The 14,411-nt window shown below is 39.8% G+C and overlaps 1 protein-coding gene and 1 pseudogene across 3 annotated transcripts in view; one reads left to right on the top strand and one right to left on the bottom strand.

Annotated features, from left to right (window-relative positions):
* Nucleotides 1-14,411, bottom strand: part of CPQ (carboxypeptidase Q) — a 438,744-nt gene that overhangs the window by 57,697 nt on the left and 366,636 nt on the right. The gene's annotated exons all lie outside the window — the stretch shown is intronic.
* LOC131744258 (large ribosomal subunit protein uL30-like) lies at nt 3,381-4,131 on the top strand (annotated as a pseudogene).

Below are 14,411 nucleotides of genomic sequence, written 5' to 3'. Positions count from 1 at the left end.
ACATGCTTTTTGGTGACTGACAGGCTGGGAGTCTTAGAAAAATGCAGGTTTGATGAATGAGGCATCCTGCTTAATTGTGCTAAACTGTTTAGTTCCAATTTTCATAAACAGATTCAAGAGTTGAGAAATAGGAAACCTCTTCCAGATTCCCTCAAGAAAAAAGAAGGGGAGGGACAGGAAGGAAATGAAAGAGAGAAGTACAAGATCATGTTGCCACGGGATACTTAAATGACTTAAATCAGGCATTTATGTGGTTGTATTAGCAGAAATTGAAATAAAATTATACCAAGACCAGATGTTAAAAAATATTAAGAAAACACATTCCTTCACTGCTGAGATAGTCTCATCAATTTGCTCCCTACATTTTAGTCACGTCAAAGTAACAATCTTTTGAACAATTTAAAATCCATAGCTGACCTTTACTCATGTTTGCTTGATATAGGCAATTCTGTGCTATTTAATCTCTTGCTCCTAAAAGGCAGAGGGAATCTCATTCTTCATTTGAATCATCTCTGCTTTATATCAAAAGCAATTTTCACTTCTGGAAAAATATGGGCTTTAGGTTATGGAGTCTTAACACTAGAATAAGCTTAGAAAGGTAATTCCCCCATTTTTAGGTCAGAGAAGATGCCTACTATATATATTTTTGATGCGTACTACCTGAATATCACTGTCTGGGATGAGGCTCCTTGCCAACAGAGGATACCTGGTCAGTCCACAGCACAGAATCTAGAGCTTGATGTTGTCCAAGAGAGTCAATGAGAGTGCCATCTGTGTCCTTGGCCACGAGCCAGTTGGCTTTTACACATTCACTTATATAACCCTCCCTTCAACTCTTAGCCACCCATAACCAATTTACTTTGGCTGAATAGGAACTGTAAAGAGGCCTCAAAATCCCAGAAGCATCATTTGACATAGAAGAGCTACTAATGGTATTAACATTTGACTCTTTTCTTCTTTGCTTTCTTCTCTGCAGTGTTCACCATGTCAGAATGAAGTGAGTCAGGTGCTTTCCTAAATAATGCCGCTGAACCAGTAAAGTATCAGGGTCACTTGAAGTGAATGCCAGCAGTTTCGTCACTCATTTATGTCACCGCAAAGTAACATGCTAAGACCCAAAGGTCACTGAGCAGCAATGATACTCATGCATCTTTTGCAGTATTTCCTAGAATATACAACTAGATGCCCAGTCACCCTCTCTACTGGGTCTAAATACATGAAAGCATGTTTATAGCAAGGCCTCTTCGGTAATTTTTTAAAATATAAAACTAACCCCCAAACAAGTCTCCTAAGTTTTCCCATTTGTAGAGGTAAGGAGAGACCGTGGGGTGGAGGTGGCAGGAGAGAACACTTCAGGTGTTCAAACATGCGGGTTGCTGGGAGTGTGGCATCAACTTATCCAGCTCCGCATCTGCCTGGTCACCTGAGTCTCTCAGGTAAACTGGGCCAGAAAAGTCTAACAAATGCTTTTCTTGCCCTAAACTCATCTTAGGTCATGAAGAGCTGAGAGAATAGGTATTATAAATTCAGGGTACTTTTTTTTACTGCTTCTGGGACTTCACTGCTGTCCTTCCTTATCTGCTAATAGATCCTAGATGGCAGAGGTTTTACGTATTTTATATATTTTGAATCAGGTCTCAACAGGGAAAATAAAGGTAGTTACTGTGTTCACCTGCACATCACCACTTCTCCCCACTTTAAGGTTCACACCTTGACGATGAACAAAGGAGCCAGGCTGGGCCACTGTGATTTTTCCAACTGAGTTGGATGTGATGAATTACTTGGCTCTTCTGTGCTTAACAGGCTGTAAAGATGTAAGTCTTGAGTTTTGAGCTGCATAAGGTTATAGTTCAGCCTCTAAGGGGACAGCTGGCTTGAGAGAATGAAGGCACCATGAAAGAAGGTGGAATAAGCACCAGAGAGAGAGAATATGTGTCCTATAAGCACCAGAGAGAGAATACGTGTCCTAACACCATCCCATTGCTGGAGTCCGTAAGACCCAATTCAGCCCTACTCTTCCTGTGGCTGGCTCAGATTCTCCATTTTTGCTCCAGGTCGTCTGAGTTAGATTTCTGTCACTTAGTACTGAAGGAGTCTGGACTAATACAGAAATTATGCTTTAATAACTGAAATAATAACAGTGGCTTCTTGAGAGTTAACTTTGTGCCAAGCGTTTCACTCAGATTGTCTTTATTTTTTTCTTGAATATAATCACACAAGGCGGCTATCACCCTTTTATTTATGAAGAAATTGAAGTTCCGAGAGGTTCAATGACTTTCTTAAGGTCACACAGCTAGAGAGTAGTAGAGCAAGATTTTGAACCCATTTCTGCGTGACTCCTAAATCCATGCTCTTAACATCTAGGCTACGTTTTATCTCAAGATGGTTTTCAAGTCTGGCTGTATATTGCAATCTCCTGGGGGGCTTCTAAAACCAGGTGTGCTCAAGCCCTCTCTCTGGCCCCAAGTTTGCACAAGTACAGCAGGCACCTTTCACATGCAACACAATGGACTTGTGCTCTGGGAGGCTGCGGGCCCTGAGGGATGAATATGTTCTATGGTAAATGTACTCCCTGAACTTGTGCAACTGTTCTGACCCTAGAGCCAGACCGGTGAAATCTGAATCTTTGGAGGTGGGGCATCAGTGCTGATATATTTTTAGAAGCCTCCAGGTGATTTTAAAGTTCAGTCAAGGGTGTGAACTGCAACTGTAACCTGAACACATATCTGGGTCTACACCAATACAAGATGAGAAATTACAGCAACTGAAGCTAACATATCAAAATGACTACAGTTATCTCAGATAAAGTCTTCTGTCAGGAATAGTGAGTGTGGAATCACTGACCCCTCCATCTGTGCTTTGCACTATAGTGTTGACTAAAGATATTAAAATGATATCTGTGAGTACCTTCATTCTTTAAATATGGCATCAATGATACTTAATAAACTATTTCTGCAAAAAATGTGGATTTGGTATAGATGTGTCCAGCAAACATTTCCACTTACGTTTAAACCTTCCATAACTGGGTAGTTTGGGGTATTGATGAAAGCCATGCCTATCTCTACATAGGATTCTGTTCCCTCAATTGTCAGGAGACTATTTCAGCCATTACAACAAGAAAGAAGGAAGAAAGGAAGGAAGGAAGCGAGGGAGGGAGGGAGGGAGGGAGGGAGGAAGGAAGGAAGGAAGGAAGGAAGGAAGGAAGGAAGGAAGGAAGGAAAGAGAAAGAAAGGAAGAAAGGAAGAAAGAAAGAAAGAAAGAAAGAAAGAAAGAAAGAAAGAAAGAAAGAAAGAAAGAAAGGAAGAAAGAAAGAAAGAAAGAAAGAAAGAAAGAAAGAAAGAAAGAAAGGAAGGAAGAAAGAAAGAAAGAAAGAAAGAGTTGGAAAGATGGCAGAGGAAGAGCCAAGAAAAAAGATCCCTTTGGTTTCAGAAAAATCTCCTGAAAAAGAGAAAGGCTTATCAGGGCCTGAAAGCCACCCAGGCAAAGCAGGCGCTTTTGCAAAGGAAGGAGCAGAGGAAAGGAAAAGAGATCAAGTTTAAGCGACTAGAATGGTTCCTGCATGATTCCTGGCGGCAACTACGTGACAGGGTGCGACTCAGACGACTAGAAGTGAAACCTCATGGCTTGGAAGTGCCAGATAAACATTCCTTGGCCTTTGTTGTACTCATTGAAAGGATTAATGGGGTGAGTTTACCGGTGCAGAGGACCATTGCAAGACTGCGCCTGAATAAGATTTCCAGCGGTGTCTTTATGCAAGTAACCCCTCAAACCATAAACATGCTTTGTATAGTGGAAACTTATGTGACCTGGGGATTTCCAAATCTGAAGTTTGTTCAGGATCTCATCTTGAAACGTGGACAAGCCAAGGTCAAGAATAAAATCATCCCTCTGACAGACAACCCAGTGATTGAGGGGCACCTGGGGAAGTTTGGTGTCATTTGCTTGGAAGACCTCATTCACGAAATTGCCTTCCCGGGGAAGAATTTTCAGGTGATCTCAGGGTTCTTGCGCCCTTTCCAACTCTCAGTGGCCTGTCACACTACCAAGAATAGAGTGGGCTTCCTCAAGGAAGTGGGCTCACCTGGCTGTCAAGGTGAACGCATCAATCAGCTCCTCTGGCAGCTGAACTAAAACCCACATATCTGAAAGCACAGTGCATTTGGAAGCATGTGTTTTTGTTTTATGGAATTGTTATCCAGTATCTTCAAGGAAGATTATTTTCTGCTGTATCTTCAGAAACTGGAGGGGAAGGGTCAGGGAAAAGATGGTGATATTCAGGGCAGGCACTTTTCGTCCCACTTCAGCTCTAAGAAAACGTTCCTGTGTGTTTTCTGCAAAGACTGCAGTCCACCTCTGAAACCAGCAAAGGACCTGTGCCATGGAGGAAGGAGTCATGTTTTATCACACCTATCCTGGGATTTAATGTTGGTGAACGAATGAATACCCACACATGAATACAAGACAGCAGTGGACCAGGTCCAGGGGCATATTGGACCTGGGGTATCCAAAGGCCTTGTTTTAGAAAGAACTTGAAATATAATTAGAAAGAAGTGCATAAAAGAAAAAAAGAAAGGATGAAAGGAAGGAAGGAAGGAAGGGAGAAAGGAAAGAAAGAAAGAGAAAGGGGGAGGGAGGGTGGGAGGAAGAAAGAAAGAAAGAGAGAGAAGCAGAAAGAAGAAGGAGAAGGAGGGACAGATAAAGGGAGAGAAGAAGGAAGGGGAAGGGAGGAAGGAAGGAAGAAAGGAAAGAATACTTAGGACATACTTCATAACTAGTCTTATTATAGACAACAGCTTGCCAGATCACAAACGATCCACAACTAATAGATTTCACAGAGCTCAACCATATTTGATTTACGCATTATGAACTGGAAGGACAATTAAGATAGCAAATGTCATACTGTAAAAGAAAGTTTAGTTACCATGAATTATGCAATCTCACACTCTCCTATGAAAACGAGATAATAGGGAGACTTAATTCACTGTGTTAGAAATTCCCATGAGGGGAATGTACAAGAATATTAGGTTAAGTAGTCATTTTTGAACTTTAATACTGAGCAAAGGAAGGATCTTAAGCCAATGAAAGTACCCAGACTAAAGAGTCTATTATACACAATTGAGATATAACTCATTTCTATAGTAAAAAGTCCTTACCCAATCAGAACTCAATTTTACCAAAATCTCTTGAATTGTGATGTTCTTCCTGTTGTTTCCATAATCCTATGCTTATTAAAGTAATTAAATTGATAAGCATATTTTTAGTAGAGCTCTTGTAAGAAATTGATGAGTTGTCACAATTCTTGAAGACTTCTTTGACTCAAAGAAGGTTCAACAAGCTGATTATGTCCAATTACAGTAAGACTTCATGGTTAATATCTGAGAATTCCAGCAACCCCTGCCAATCACAGTACAATACCTTATGGGACTATTCCGAGTCTCTCCAACTCAGAATAGTTTAATTTGGCAAAACGTCAAGTAGCAAAACATCCAAAAAAGTGCAATTTTAGCAACAAATTGCTAGAAGACGTGCAGTCCAACCCATGAGATGTGCGGATCTACGAAGCTGGTTTTTGTTTTGAGTCTCTCAAAAGAGGATGCTGTGGGTTAGATGGAGCCTACTCAGTGGCTGGGATTGAGCCCCATCATGTCTCACTCCTGTTCAGAACTTTCAAAGGTTTCTGGCTGTCTCAAATTCTTTGAATCGCATTCAGGGTCCAACTGGGGTCCCAAGGGACCTTTTCAGTTTTAGCTCTATTTCCCTATATTAAACTAAACTTTGGCCAAACCAGACTACTCATCATTTCAAGAACCTGTTGAACTTTCTTGCCTGTGCAATTTTGTGTATCGCCATCTTTTCACGTGCAATGCAGTCCTTCTCCATCCAACAAAATTATATTCTTTGTGGAAAATCAGGTGAAATGCCACCTCTCTCGTGATGCCCCACGATTTTAACTCCTCTCTTGCTTGAACTCCTACTGTGCTTTGTTCTTCCTGTGTCTAAACCCTCCATTAACTCCTTGAGGATAGAGAGTGAACTTTGTATATGACATTGGAATAAAATAGGCCTATATGTTAATTCTGGCTTTTCCACTTAATATCTTTGTGACTTTGGACAAAGGAAACTCCCTGAGCTCCAACTGACTCATCTGAAAATTGGTTGCAGACTACTAATATATGCTTTAAAAGGTTCTTATAAAATTATATAAGATAACGTACGTAAAGCAGCTAAAATAATACTTGACATACAAAAGACGCTCAACACACATTAAATTCCCTCTTTATTCCCCTTGTCTGAATGTCATGTAGTACTTACTAGATATTTCTTGAAAGAAAGAAAGAAAGAATGAATGAATGAATGAATGAATGAAATTGTCTGAGTCAGATCTAATAAGAAAGAACAGGCAATGTATGTGTTGAGGATCCAACGATGACACTCCAAGGTAATTATTTTAATAAGTCTTACAACTATTCCTATCTGTAACCTTTTTCTCACTTTATAAAGAAAAATTATAAATAAGCATTTAAACATTTTAGAAATCAGTAGTTTCAGATTTTTAAGACCAAAATATGAAAGATGGAAATGATATTTCATTCAGGGTAACTTGCATTATAGGTTAACAGAAATGTGTACATATCTAGTGGAATATATAACATATCCTAGAGACATAAAAAGAACCTGCAATAAACAAACCATTTTCAGTAATCACGCTGTTGTTGGTTGTGTGGTGTTGTTATTCTGAGACTACTGTGTGTGCTGTGGGAGAAAGCAAGTGAGTGGTTACGTTGTTGCACTAAGAACCAGGATTTCTGGCAAAGGAAGAAGGAGACACAGACATGACACCAGTGGGGTAAAGCGCAGCTTTGGAGTCCTCAGCCTGAACTGGAAATATATAATTCACAATATCTCTTTTAAAAAAATAATTTATTTATTTATTTTTGGGGGGTGCTGCATTGGGTCTTCGTTGTGGTGTGTGGGCTTCTCATTGCGGTGGCTTCTCTTGTTGCAGAGCACGGGCTCTAGGAGCGCGGGCTTCACTAGTTGTGGCGCGCGGGCTCTAGAGCGCAGGCTCAGTAGTACGCAAGGGCTTAGTTGCTCCGTGGCATGTGGGATCTTCCCGAGCCAGGGCTCAAACCCATGTCCCCTGCATTGGTAGGTGGATTCTTAACCATTGCGCCACCAGGGAAGTCCCCACAATATCTTTTTTCTTAAGAGAAAAAGAAATTCTAGTTCTATCCGCTAAAAAGACTTAGAAACAATGACCAACCCAGTAGCAATAAGCATACTTAGTGTTCAGGGTGTGGTCTCTAAATACAGTGACCTAGTAGAAGAAAGTGGAGCTCTTTGGAGAAATAGCTGATTCCACCTGGGGCAGGAAATACACAACATAGCCTGAACACTGTCACAGCAGAAAGCTAGGACACTATCAGTGACTACAAGGGCATTTCAAAAGAACTCAGGAACCAGTTTAAAAAGGCTCTCATTGGCCAAAACTAGGACAATTTTGAGCATTAATAAGCATAATTACTGTAACAGAATGAAGCACATCTATATTTTTAAAATCCATTAGTAAATTATGATAGTATAAATTAGCCCAATCAGTTATCTTTGGAGGGTACTAGGGAATCAACTAATAATTTTAAAAATAGGTAAATAAAGGGAAAGAATGAAACATATATCCTACTTTTCTTACACAAAAGTACCTCTGAGTAACCAGATAGTCAATGGGGGGAGAGTTCTTTTTATAGAATTATTTCAACTAATAATCAGAGTTACCATTTTGCAACCCCCGATGAAATAATAGATCTTGGCAATAATCTTCAATGACAGTTAATATCATAAAAAGAGAGAAATCTAGACATCACTCATAAGGGAAATAAACATCAATACCTAAGAAGTATTCTTGCCCCCGAAAATTAAAAAAAAATAATCAAACCTGAATCAGATCAAGCCTCTAGAGTTAACTACCAATCAACAGAAATATAAGAGAGTGGGAACATGTTAAATGATTCCATAGAAGAGGAATTACCTAAATCCAGACTATAGGAAATCCCATGGAACAAATTACTTGGTTTCTGTAACAAACAAGCGGCAGAAAGAAGAAAAATGAAGGTGGAACCTATGGATTAGAAGAGACTTAGGAGACATCGACCACATCCACTGAGTGCATTGTTTGACCCTTACTGGAATCCTGCTTTACACAAGAAAATTGTGGAGGAAAATGCAGCTTGGAGGAAACTGGAAACAGTTGAAAACTGGCGACATATTGGATATGATATTAAGAGATTATTGTAAAATATTTTAGGAGGAATAATATATGATTACAATACTATTATTCCTCCTAATATATATATAATATATATATATATATATCCTTACCTTTTAGAGATACATTAAGATATTTACAAAGGAGATGATATAAAATGATATGTTGTTGGGCATTTACTTCAAAATAATCTTGGCATAGAGGAGTGACTGGGGTGTAAATGAAGTAAGCCTGCCCAAGGATGAAAAATTCCTGAGTGACGAGTATATAGGAGAGTTCATTAGACTATTCTCTTTACTTCTGCATATGTTTGAAATTTTCTGTAATAAAAATTTTATACCATACTTAAAAGCATCTAAAATACCAGGCCATACTGAATTTTACAGGCTCTCATCACTTAAAGTAGGGATAGACAAAGTTCACATAGCTGACGAGGAGGGAACATATTCTGAAATCCTACTTCCTTGTACTCTACTGGTTTTCAAGTAATGTTAGATTTTTTTCTTAGAAAATTTCAGTGTAGCTTTATTTGGTTTTCCATGATGAAGTCTTCCTTCATGATTATTAAGTAAACCAAATCACTGTCGGTCCTCTATAGTGATCTCCTGGAGAAAAAGGGCCATATCTTATTTTTGTATCCTCCATAGTTTATATATAATACAGCTACCTGTTGAATGAAGTGTTACATAAGGAGTCAATTAGAGCATCTGTAAAGTATTAAGTGAAACTGATGGAAAGTCAAATGCATAGGAAAGGGAACCTGGAAGAACCAACCTTGAGATCCTGAAAGGGGCAGTCAGGGAAGTGAAACTTTTCTAGGCTACATTATTAGCAGGCATGGGAAATAGTAGATAGAGAAATTTAAGTCATAGTGTTTTTTGGTCACTATAGTGCAGAGAATAGTGCAATAACTTAGCGCTATCCTCTGATTTTCTAAAGTAATTGTTTCTAATCCTGTGCTACTTCCTCAAGTTCCCTTTTCACACCAGGTCTTCCCACTTTGAGCCTCTTACTTGAGTGTGACAGTGTACCCCCTGGCAAGAGTTTTACGGATTCCCTTCTAAAACCCTGCTCTTACCGTCTCCTGAAGACGTCTGGTGACTTTGCATCAACTACAAGTGTTTCCACCAGAAATTTATGTCTCTTCTTCATCTGACCCAGAGGTACTCAACTGTTCTCACCACCCCCTGCTCTCCAAGCGGACTCCTCTGCCCTGTGAAGTCACTCTCCCCACTGTCCCCAATGGGGACAACTGCCTTTGTTCACATGACTTCTGTCACCAGGAATGCCCTTCTCGCCCCTTCTGTCCCCTCTGGCACTACAAACCCTTCAGTTTCCAGCTCAGTTCACCTCTTCCAGGCCTTTCCTGTCTTCTACCCTATGAGTTCCTACAGCTTTCTGCATGTATTATTTATCTTGGTGCTGTACCAAAACTTCCTTTTACTGTGACTTAATTCTTTTGTATGTTCATCTTAAAATCAAATACATCTCCTCAGTAAACATTTATTGGATACTTATTATGTTCCAGGTAATAATAGGTATTGGGTATTTAAGGGTGAATAAAATACTCTCTTGTTTTTCAATACAGTTAAGGAGATAAAATACAAAGTATATTAACTTTAAAGTGAAAGTGTGTGCTTTAAATAACAGATTGGGCAACAACAGAAGACACTTCAGAGGGCAGTGCATGACTAACTGCCCGATGGTAGAAACAATGCCCTCTCCTTCTAGGCCATTGTCAGTCATACTACAGGGTATGAGCCCAGCCTGCTTTGGTCAAGATACCCAATGGCTTCTCTGGATCTGCGGCAGGTCTACTGCAAGAGGAAAGAACATGAGAAGCTTATTCTGTTAGCTGTTATTATTAGCTGTTCTGATGAGCAATTCCCAATAGTGTGGTATTGATGTGGATGTTATACACAGCGATCTAGCATACAGCAGATGATGAGTATTAAAGCAAGAGCGCTGACTCACCTGAGTTAGAGGTGAGAGGCAGCCACCTGCTATAATTCTCTGCATTACCCTTATCGCTCTCTGATGTTTTTCTCCATTCTTGATTTCTTTGTTATAGTTTGTCTCCTCCTACTGTCCTCTCCCCACTCCCCACTACAATGTAAACTCCATAAGGGCAGAAAGCTGGTAAGTCTTTTTCATGCTCTATCTTCAGTGTGTAGAGTGCCTGGTTTACAGTAGGCACTCAAGACCTGCTTGCTGATTGAATGAAACTGCTAGCTATTTAAATAAGGGCTATAGTCGCAAACCAGGAAGTGCCTTTTCATGTTCCCAGTGGAGTGAGGTCTACTCACCATGCGGCGTCAATCTCTCTAACATCACTAGCACAGAGTTTTTTCACCATAAAGGAGGCATCTTTTAATTAGGGACAGCAGGGGACATAGAACTACTGTATTGCACTATTCCATCTGGTGACTGGAAAACATATGAGTCCTGGGTCCAGAGGTTGAACCTTCAATTCACTTTACATTCCTGCTTGTGTCCTGATCTTCTCCTTTCTTGGAAAATTTTAAAAGAAAGGCCTTTGGAGATGTAGAAGTGAAAAGTTTTAATTTAGTTCTGCTTAATGCCGTATAAGGTGTCGGGAAGAAGCAAGAAGGAAATTCTGAGTAATCTGCATATTTGGTACTTCACTACGGAGTCTGAGCTATTATGAAAAGGTGAAAGAAAATAAAATGTGATTTGAAAAACAATTCAATATATAAGAAAAGGGGACAGCTCAATGAAGCAAAGTTATTACTAAAGTAATCACAACTTACGTTCTGGCATTACAGTTTACAAACCTCTCTCACATCATCTAACTCTTCCTACAAACCTAGACATTACTATTCAGCATGTGATTCAGGACATTTTGTCAAGGGCCAGGCACTTCTTCTTAGGTGCTGGAAACTATGAGAAATTCACAATCTATCACAATTCTAAAAGGGTAAGTGCCTTTACCCTTTACCCAGGGTAAGAGGTGAACAGGGGGTTATGGGAACATACTCAAGGTTCACTCACCCAGACCGCTGGGGATCAAAGAAGGCTTGTGAGAGGAGAAATAGGTGCTGAATCATGGATGAGTAGGAATTAGCTGGAGAAGAAGACAGGATAGGGCAGGTCCAATGGCTAGGAAGCTGAGAACACAGGGTGCACCGGAACCTCAATGAATGAAACTTGTATGAATAAGAGATGGACAGAGAGCAGTGGGGCAGCCACGAGAGGCGAGGCTGTACATCAGCCCAGGGTGGAACCAGAAGGACCTTGAATTCCATGCTAAACGGAGACCTGACACTCTGAAGACAAGGGGGAGACACTGAAGGATTTCAAGTAACGAGGAGAGATGATCAGATAGGCCGCTACTCTTAGTTGCTTATCAGTGGGAATCCTCATCTTCTTCCTAAAGAATCCCAGTTTTTCTCACACATCAGGAGGCTACATTTTCAGGGGAGACCGAGCTCTACCCTAGACCCAGGAAGTAAAATTTGATCAATATAATCCAATTTTGGTAATTCTACTCCATTGCCACAAACACGGCCAATGAAACTGAGGAAAAATCTGCTTTGGAGCTTCTGGATGAGATTGTCTTACTGTTCAAAAGGACTGGCCATTATAGACATTCTCTCTCCCACTACTGCACTATGTGTGAGAATCTGTTGCCTGGAACAGCTGCAGCCATCTAGGGACCACGGGGAGACAAGCCTGAAGACAGAAGTCAACATGCTGAGGATGGCACGGTGGAAAAGACGTAAAGAACCAAGGCCTTTGATGTGGTTGATGATTCAATTAAGCATTCTGTAACCACCCGCTTGAGAGCTCTTTTTAAAGTAAATTTTAAAATCCCCTTATTACTGTTCTAAGTTGCAGCCTCTGTGATATTTTGCAGCCCAAAGCATCCCAATTGATAGTCTGACTTTTAATTTAGAAAGTTCACTTTGGAAGCAGTGAGCCAGTTAGATGGAAGGGAACTAAGAATGCAGGTTGATATGTTAGTAGGAGGCTGCTATAGGAAAATCAGTGAGTACTCCTGAGACAAGGTTTATGGGGTAGAGAGAAGGGAATGGGCTTTAAAAATAGGAGGAATTTGGAGTAAACAGGACTTGAGAGTATTTGGTTCTATGTTCCGGATGATTGTGTGGTTTCTGGCAGGTGGTGCCCGTCAGTGAGAGAGGGGACAGAGAAGGAGGAGGAATGCATGTGGGGCTTGGTGGTGACCATACCTATTTTGCATATGCGATAACCAAGTCTCACTCACTAGTCTGTATAGACTGTGAGAGTACAGATCTTGTCTATCTTCTTTACTATTGATTCCCAAGTGCCATACAGCAGAAGAGTAATAAGAATGCTTAATAATCAATGTGTGAGGCTGAGAAAACTTACATCATTTGCCTTAGATGGCACATGAAGTTCAAAGTTGTGAAGCCAGAACACACACTCTAATTCTTCCCAGTGCACCGTCTACCACTTGCCGAGATCATCAGCAAAAGATTGCCTCTCAGATTCTGAAGCAGAGGAAGGAACTCATTGGTAGATATGGAATCATGGTGGGCTCACTGCCTCAGGTCACATTAAGAGAGCATCTCATTTTTTACATTAATGTATCAAGATATTTTATTGAAGAGTTTCTAAAGGAAGGTGTTCAAGAAGGATGCATTAAGGATCTCTGAGAACCATGAATTATATCTTATTACTGACATGTTCAGAATGAAATAGATTCCTGTCATTCTAACCTGGAGCTTATAATTGGAGGATCAGGCAAAAGTTTAAGGTTGAAAGCCTCTCTGCTATCTGGGGCCAATAGAGACTTACCTAAATCCCTCTTGGACACCTATGAGTCATGCTCTTGTATTACCTTTGACAGAGTCAGGGAACAAGAATTTTGCCACTTTATGTGGTAAATCACCTATGTGTATTATTGCACTAACGTACTAGAAAACATTACTCAGCATCTTCTCTCAGCCTTTACTCCTGTATATAAATAATCCTAATTGTTCTAGCCTCCTTAATTTATGTCGTTCTTCCATCTGTTATTTTTTTTCTATCTTTGTGTCTTTTTTCTCAGCATCCTTTATTTTCTCCACAATCTTAAGCTGAAGGACCCAAAGCTTGTCGAGAAAACAATTACTTCTATGTTTCTGTTTTTTCTCTTGTGAGATTTACAAGAATTTAAATGTTTCCCAAAATTAAACTAAGAGCTACAGAGGAGTAGAAGTAGAAAACATTGACCTTGATCTCAAAGAATTGATCGCTGAGTACCAGGAGGCAGGATGCACGGAAATTCCTAGTAACCCAAGAACGTTTGTGTGTGATTCAAGGGCAAGACTGGGGGCTACAGAAGTGTTTTAGAAATTCAGAAAGGCAATACAGCACCAGGGTCTGTTAAAGATGGATTTGCAGTCACCAATGAATACGGAGTGAGACTTAAAGAGCATTTAGGATTTGGAGGAGAAACTAGGAAGGCGTATGGAAGGGGGTAGAAATGGGAGAAGGCTGGAGTATAAAGGTATCTGGAACAGAGAGTTTATGTGAAAAATACATCTGTTATTTTTTTAACTTTTCCCCCCAAAGCCTTATACTTATGTTGACAGTTATCCTGTCCATCATGGACATCACCTAGATGGATGAAGGATATCCTATCTCCTCTCCAAAGATGATCCTTTCATAAATTTATCTATTTGGCTTCTATAATTTATGAAAATCATGTTGAATTTTAATTCTATCTGTGCTCTTAATTAGTATTTTGATATTGAGTCTACATGAAACATTAAAAAAATTGGGGATCAGTCATCAGACTACAGAAATTTGATAGGCCAAGGACATGGTACGGGCTCAATAAATATTTATTAGTTCAATGGATGACAGGAAAGAAAAAGAGAAAGAAGAAAGGAAGAATAGAGTGTGGAAGTATTTCTCATTAATTTTTCACAGGTGAGCAGTTATTTAAATCATACTTAATTAGTATCTTGAATCCTATCTTTAGGTTTAACTCACTGTAACTTATCATATCTTCAAGAATTCAGAGTACACAACTAGTATATTTTTATTTTCTTTTTCAGATGAACTATGGTTCTTCATCTTTTTTCTAAAGTCCCTGAAATTTTCAACGGGTGACAAGAGTTATAAACAGTTCCATTATTTCTTCCAGGAAGAGCCCAAA

Source organism: Kogia breviceps, chromosome 17 (assembly GCF_026419965.1).
Source record: "Kogia breviceps isolate mKogBre1 chromosome 17, mKogBre1 haplotype 1, whole genome shotgun sequence".
Taxonomy (NCBI): domain Eukaryota; kingdom Metazoa; phylum Chordata; class Mammalia; order Artiodactyla; family Physeteridae; genus Kogia; species Kogia breviceps.
Note: the sequence above shows the minus strand (reverse complement) of the source record. Positions and strands in the feature narration are given on the sequence as shown.